This window comes from Heterodontus francisci, unplaced genomic scaffold, assembly GCF_036365525.1.
Source record: "Heterodontus francisci isolate sHetFra1 unplaced genomic scaffold, sHetFra1.hap1 HAP1_SCAFFOLD_162, whole genome shotgun sequence".
NCBI classification, from domain to species: domain Eukaryota; kingdom Metazoa; phylum Chordata; class Chondrichthyes; order Heterodontiformes; family Heterodontidae; genus Heterodontus; species Heterodontus francisci.
Window position 1 is genome coordinate 2369277 of NW_027140217.1, and position 8372 is coordinate 2377648.

Below are 8372 nucleotides of genomic sequence, written 5' to 3' on the forward strand. Positions count from 1 at the left end.
TATCACTCTCTGACACTCTCTGACAATCTCAGACACTCACTATCACTCTCTGATACTCTCTGACACTCTCTATCACTCTCTGACACTCTCTCTCACTCTCTGACACTCTCTGACACTCTCAGACACTCACTATCACTCTCTGACACTGTCATACACTCTCTGACACTCTCTATCACTCTCTGACACTCTCTATCACTCTCTGACACTGTCATACACTCTCTGACACTCTCTGACACTCCCTGACACTCTCTATCACTCTCTGACACTCTCTATCACTCTCTATCACTCTCTATCACTCTCTGACACTCTCGGACACTCTCTGACCCTCTCAGACACTCACTATCACTCTCTGACACTCTCTATCACTCTCTGACACTCTATATCACTCTCTATCACTCTCAGACACACTCAGAGACTCACTATCACTCTCTGACATTCTCTATCACTCTCTATCACTCTCTGACACTCTCTGACACTCTCTATCACTCTCTGACACTCTCTGACAATCTCAGACACACACTATCACTCTCTGATACTCTCTGACACTCTCTATCACTCTCTGACACTCTCTCTCACTCTCTGACACTCTCTGACACTCTCAGACACTCACTATCACTCTCTGACACTGTCATACACTCTCTGACACTCTCTGACACTCCCTGACACTCTCTATCACTCTCTGACACTCTCTATCACTCTCTATCACTCTCTGACACTCTCGGACACTCTCTGACACTCTCAGACACTCACTATCTCTCTCTGACACTCACTATCACTCTCTGACACTCAGTATCACTCTTTGACACTCTCTATCACTCTCTGACACAGTCTGACACACTCTATCACTCTCTGACACTCTCTGACACTCTCTGACACTCTCAGAGTCTCACTATCACTCTCTGACACTCTCTATCACTCTCTGACACAGTCTGACACACTCTATCACTCTCTGACACTCTCTGACACTCTCTGACACTCTCTGACACTCTCAGAGACTCACTATCACTCTCTGACACTCTTTGCCACTCTCTGACACTCTCTGACACTCTCTATCACTCTCTGACACTCTCTATCACTCTCTGACACTGTCTGACACTCTCTGACACTCTCAGACACTCACTTTCACTCTCTGACACTCTGTGACGCTCACTGTCACTCTCTGATACTCCCTGACACTCTCTATCACTCTCTGACACTCTCTATCACTCTCTATCACTCTCTGACACTCACTGACACTCTCAGACACTCACTATCACTCTCTGACGCTCTCTATCAATCTCTGACACTCTCTGACACTCTCTATCACTCTCAGACACTCTCAGAGACTCACTATCACTCTCTGACACTCTCTATCTCTCTCTGACACAGTCTGACACACTCTATCACTCTCTGACACTCTCAGACACTCACTATCACTCTCTGACACTCTCTATCACTCTCTGATATTCTCTGACACTCATTATCACTCTCTGACACTCTCTGACACTCTCTGACACTCACTATCACTCTGACACTATCTGAAACTCTCTGACAGTCTCTGACATTCTCTATCACTCTCTGACACTCTCGGACACTCTCTGACACTCTCAGACACTCACTTTCACTCTCTGACACTCACTGTCACTCTCTGACACCCTCTATCACTCTCTTACTCTCTCTGACAATCTCAGAGACTCACTATTACTCTCTGACACTCACTATCACTCTCTGACACTCTCTATCACTCTCTGACACTGTCTGACACACTCTGACACTCTCTATCACTCTCTGAAACACACTGACACACTCTGACACTCTCAGGCTCATTCAGAGACTCACTATCGCTCTCTGACACTCTCTGTCACTCTCTATCACTCTCTGACACTCTCTATCACTCTCTATCTCTCTCTATCTCTCTCTGACACTCTCTGACACTCTCTTTCACTCTGTATCACTCTCTGACACTCTCAGACACTCACTATCACTCTCTGACACTCTCTTACACTCTCTGACACTCTCTATCTCTCTCTGACACTCTCTGACACTCTCTGACAATCTCAGACACTCACTATCACTCTCTGACACTGTCATACACTCTCTGACACTCTCTATCACTCTCGGACACTCTCTATCACTCTCTGACACTGTCATACACTCTCTGACACTCTCTGACACTCCCTGACACTCTCTATCACTCTCTGACACTTTCTATCACTCTCTATCACTCTCTATCACTCTCTGACACTCTCGGACACTCTCTGACCCTCTCAGACACTCACTATCACTCTCTGACACTCTCTATCACTCTCTGACACTCTATATCACTCTCTATCACTCTCAGACACACTCAGAGACTCACTATCACTCTCTGACTTTCTCTATCACTCTCTATCACTCTCTGACACTCTCTGACACTCTCTATCACTCTCTGACACTCTCTGACAATCTCAGACACTCACTATCACTCTCTGATACTCTCTGACACTCTCTATCACTCTCTGACACTCTCTCTTACTCTCTGACACTCTCTGACACTCTCAGACACTCACTATCACTCTCTGACACTGTCATCCACTCTCTGACACTCTCTGACACTCCCTGACACTCTCTATCACTCTCTGACACTCTCTATCACTCTCTATCACTCTCTGACACTCTCGGACACTCTCTGACACTCTCAGACACTCACTATCTCTCTCTGACACTCACTATCACTCTCTGACACTCAGTATCACTCTTTGACACTCTCTATCACTCTCTGACGCAGTCTGACACACTCTATCACTCTCTGACACTCTCTGACACTCTCTGACACTCTCAGAGTCTCACTATCACTCTCTGACACTCTCTATCACTCTCTGACACAGTCTGACACACTCTATCACTCTCTGACACTCTCTGACACTCTCTGACACTCTCTGACACTCTCAGAGACTCACTATCACTCTCTGACACTCTTTGCCACTCTCTGACACTCTCTGACACTCTCTATCACTCTCTGACACTCTCTATCACTCTCTGACACTGTCTGACACTCTCTGACACTCTCAGACACTCACTTTCACTCTCTGACACTCTGTGACGCTCACTGTCACTCTCTGATACTCCCTGACACTCTCTATCACTCTCTGACACTCTCTATCACTCTCTATCACTCTCTGACACTCACTGACACTCTCAGACACTCACTATCACTCTCTGACGCTCTCTATCAATCTCTGACACTCTCTGACACTCTCTATCACTCTCAGACACTCTCAGAGACTCACTATCACTCTCTGACACTCTCTATCTCTCTCTGACACAGTCTGACACACTCTATCACTCTCTGACACTCTCAGACACTCACTATCACTCTCTGACACTCTCTATCACTCTCTGATATTCTCTGACACTCATTATCACTCTCTGACACTCTCTGACACTCTCTGACACTCACTATCACTCTGACACTATCTGAAACTCTCTGACAGTCTCTGACATTCTCTATCACTCTCTGACACTCTCGGACACTCTCTGACACTCTCAGACACTCACTTTCACTCTCTGACACTCACTGTCACTCTCTGACACCCTCTATCACTCTCTTACTCTCTCTGACAATCTCAGAGACTCACTATTACTCTCTGACACTCACTATCACTCTCTGACACTCTCTATCACTCTCTGACACTGTCTGACACACTCTGACACTCTCTATCACTCTCTGAAACACACTGACACACTCTGACACTCTCAGGCACATTCAGAGACTCACTATCGCTCTCTGACACTCTCTGTCACTCTCTATCACTCTCTGACACTCTCTATCACTCTCTATCTCTCTCTATCTCTCTCTGACACTCTCTGACACTCTCTTTCACTCTGTATCACTCTCTGACACTCTCAGACACTCACTATCACTCTCTGACACTCTCTTACACTCTCTGACACTCTCTATCTCTCTCTGACACTCTCTGACACTCTCTGACAATCTCAGACACTCACTATCACTCTCTGATACTCTCTGACACTCTCTATCACTCTCTGACACTCTCTATCACTCTGACACGCTCTGACACTCTCAGACACTCACTATCACTCTCTGACACTCTCTGACACTCACTATCACTCTCTGACACTGTCATGCAATCTCTGACACTCTCTGACACTCTCTATCACTCTCTGACACTCTCTATCACTCTCTGTCACTCTCCGACACTGTAGGACACTCTCTGAAACTCTCAGACACTCACTATCACTCTCTGCCACTCACTATCACTCTCTGAAACTCACTATCACTCTCTAACACTCTCTATCACTCTCTATCTCTCTCTGACACTCTCTGACACTCTCTATCACTCTGTTTCACTCTCTGACACTCTCTGACACTCACTATCACTCTCTGACACTGTCTTACACTCTCTGACACTCTCTGACACTCTCTATCACTCTCTGACACTCTCTGACACTCTCTGACACTCTCAGAGACTCACTATCACTCTCTGACACTCTTTGCCACTCTCTGACACTCTCTGACACTCTATCACTCTCTGACACTCTCTGACACTCTCAGACACTCTCAGAGACTCACTATCACTCTCAGACACTCGTTGACACTCACTGTCACACTCTGACACTGTCTGACACTCTCTGACACTCTCAGACACTCACTATCAATGACACTCTCTGACACTCACTATCACTCTGACACTATCTGAAACTCTCTGACAGTCTCTGACATTCTCTATCACGCTCTGACACTCTCGGACACTCTCTGACACTCTCAGACACTCACTTTCACTCTCTGACACTCACTGTCACTCTCTGACACCCTCGATCACTCTCTGACACTCTCTGACAATCTCAGAGACTCACTATTACTCTCTGACACTCACTATCACTCTCTGACACTGTCTGACAAACTCTGACACTCTCTATCACTCTCTGAAACACACTGACACACTCTGACACTCTCAGACACACTCAGAGACTCACTATCGCTCTCTGACACTCTCTATCACTCTCTATCACTCTCTGACACTCTCTATCACTTTCTATCACTCTCTGACAATCTCTATCACTCTCTATCTCTCTCTATCTCTCTCTGACACTCTCTGACACTCTCTTTCACTCTGTATCACTCTCTGACACTCTCAGACACTCACTATCACTCTCTGACACTCTCTTACACTCTCTGACACTCTCTATCTCTCTCTGACACTCTCTGACTCTCTCTGACAATCTCAGACACTCACTATCACTCTCTGATACTCTCTGACACTCTCTATCACTCTCTGACACTCTCTATCACTCTCTGACACGCTCTGACACTCTCAGACACTCACTATCACTCTCTGACACTCTCTGACACTCACTATCTCTCTCTGACAATGTCATGCAATCTCTGACACTCTCTGACACTCTCAATCACTCTCTGACACTCTCTACCACTCTCTGTCACTCTCCAACACTGTCGGACACTCTCTGAAACTCTCAGACACTCACTATCACTCTCTGACACTCACTATCACTCTCTGAAACTCACTATCACTCTCTGACACTCTCTATCACTCTCTATCTCTCTCTGACACTCTCTGACACTCTCTATCACTCTGTTTCACTCTCTGACACTCTCAGACACTCACTATCACTCTCTGACACTCTCTATCACTCTCTGATATTCTCTGACACTCTCTATCACTCTCTGACACTCTCTGACACTCACTATCACTCTCTGACACTCACTATCACTCTCTGACACTGTCTTACACTCTCTGACACTCTCTGACACTGTCTGACACTCTCTATCACTCTCTGACACTCTCTATCACTCTCTGACACTCACTGACACTCTCAGACACTCACTGTCACTCTCTGACACTACTATCACTCTCTGACACTCTCTATCACTCTCTGATACTCTCTGACACTCTCTATCACTCTCTGACACTCACTGACACTCTCAGACACTCACTATCAATCTCTGACGCTCTCTATCAATCTCTGACACTCTCTGACAATCTCAGAGACTCACTATCACTCTCTGAGACTCTCTATCACTCTCTGACACAGTCTGACACACTCTATCACTCTCTATCCATCTCAGACACTCTCAGAGACTCACTATCACTCTCTGACACTCTCTATCACTCTCTGACACAGTCTGACACACTCTATCACTCTCTGACACTCTCAGACACTCACTATCGCTCTCTGACCATCTCTATCACACTCTGACTCTCTCTGACACTCTCTATCACTCTCTGACACTCTCTGACACTCTCTGACACTCTCAGAGACTCACTATCACTCTCTGACACTCTTTGCCACTCTCTGACACTCTCTGACACTCTCTATCACTCTCTGGCTCTCTCTGACACTCTCAGACACTCTCAGAGACTCACTATAACTCTCTGACACTCTCTATCACTCTCTGACACTGTCTGACACTCTCTGACACTCTCAGACACTCACTATCTCTCTCTGACACTCTGTGACACTCACTGTCACTCTCTGACACTGTCTGACACTCTCTGACACTCTCTATCACTCTCTGACACTATCTGAAACTCTCTGACAGTCTCTGACACTCTCTATCACTCTCTGACACTGTCTGACACTCTCTGACACTCTCAGACACTCACTGTCACTCTCTGACACTCTCTGACACTCACTATCACTCTCTGACACTGTCTGACACTCTCTGGCACTCACTATCACTCTCTGACACTCTCTGACACTCTCTGACATTCTCTATCACTCTCTGTCACTCTCGGACACTCTCTGACACTCTCAGACTCTCTCTATCACTCTCTGACACTCTCTGACACTCCATCTCTCTCTGACACTCTCTGACTCTCTCTGACACTCTCAGACATTCACTGTCACTCTCTGACACTCTCTGACACTGTATATCTCTCTCTGACACTCTCTGACTCTCTCTGACAGTCTCAGACAATCTCTGACACTCACTATCACTCTCTGACACTCTCTGACGCTCTCAGACACTCACTATCACCCTCTGACACTCTCTCTCACTCTCTGACACTCTCTGACACTCTGTATCACTCTCCATCACTCTCTGTCACACTCTGACACTCACTATCACTCTCTGACACTCTCTGACGCTCTCAGACACTCACTATCACCCTCTGACACTCTCTCTCACTCACTGACACTCTCTGACACTCTGTATCACTCTCCATCACTCTCTGTCACACTCTGACACTCACTATCACTCTCTGACACGCTCAGACACTCACTATCACTCTCTGACACTCTCTGAATCTCACTATCACTCTCTGACACACTCTTTCACTCTCTGACACTCTCTGACAATCTCTACCACTCTCTATCACTCTCTGACACACTCTGACACTCTCTGACAATCTCAGTCACTCTCTGACAATCTCTATCAGACTCTGACACTCTCTGACACTCTCTGACACTCTCTATCACTCTCTGACACTCTCAGACACACTCAGAGACTCACTATCACTCTCTGACACTCTCTATCACTCTCTATCACTCTCTGATATTCTCTGAAACTATCTATCACTCTCTGACACTCTCTGACACTCACTGTCACTCTCTGACACTGTCTTACACTCTCTGACACTCTCTGACACTCTCTATCACTCTCTGACACTCTTTATCACTCTCTATCACTCTCAGAGACTCACTATCACTCTCTGACACTCTCTGTCACTCTCTGACACTCTCTGACACTCTCTATCACTCTCTGTCACTCTCAGACACTCTCTGACACTCTCTGACATTCTCAGACACTCTCAGAGACTCACTATCACTCTCTGACACGCTCTATCACTCTCTGACACTGTCTGACACTCTCTGACACTCTCAGACACTCACTATCACTCTCTGACACTCTCTGACACTCTCGGACACTCACTATCACTCTCTGAAACTGTCTGACACTCTCTGACACTCTCTGACTCTCTCTGACACTCTCTATCACTCTCTGACACTCTCTATCACTCTCTATCACTCTCTGACACTCACTGACACTCTCAGACACTCACAGTCACTCTCTGACACTACTATCACTCTCTGACACTCTCTATCACTCTCTGATACTCTCTGACACTCTCTATCACTCTCTGACACTCTCTATCACTCTCTGACACTCTCTATCACTCTCTATCACTCTCTGACACTCACTGACACTCTCAGACACTCACTATCAATCTCTGACGCTCTCTATCAATCTCTGACACTCTCTGACTCTCTCTGACACTCTCAGACACTCTCAGAGACTCACTATCACTCTCTGACACTCTCTATCACTCTCTGACACAGTCTGACACACTCTATCACTCTCTGACACTCTCAGACACTCACTATCACTCTCTGACACTCTCTATCACACGCTGAATCTCTCTGACACTCTC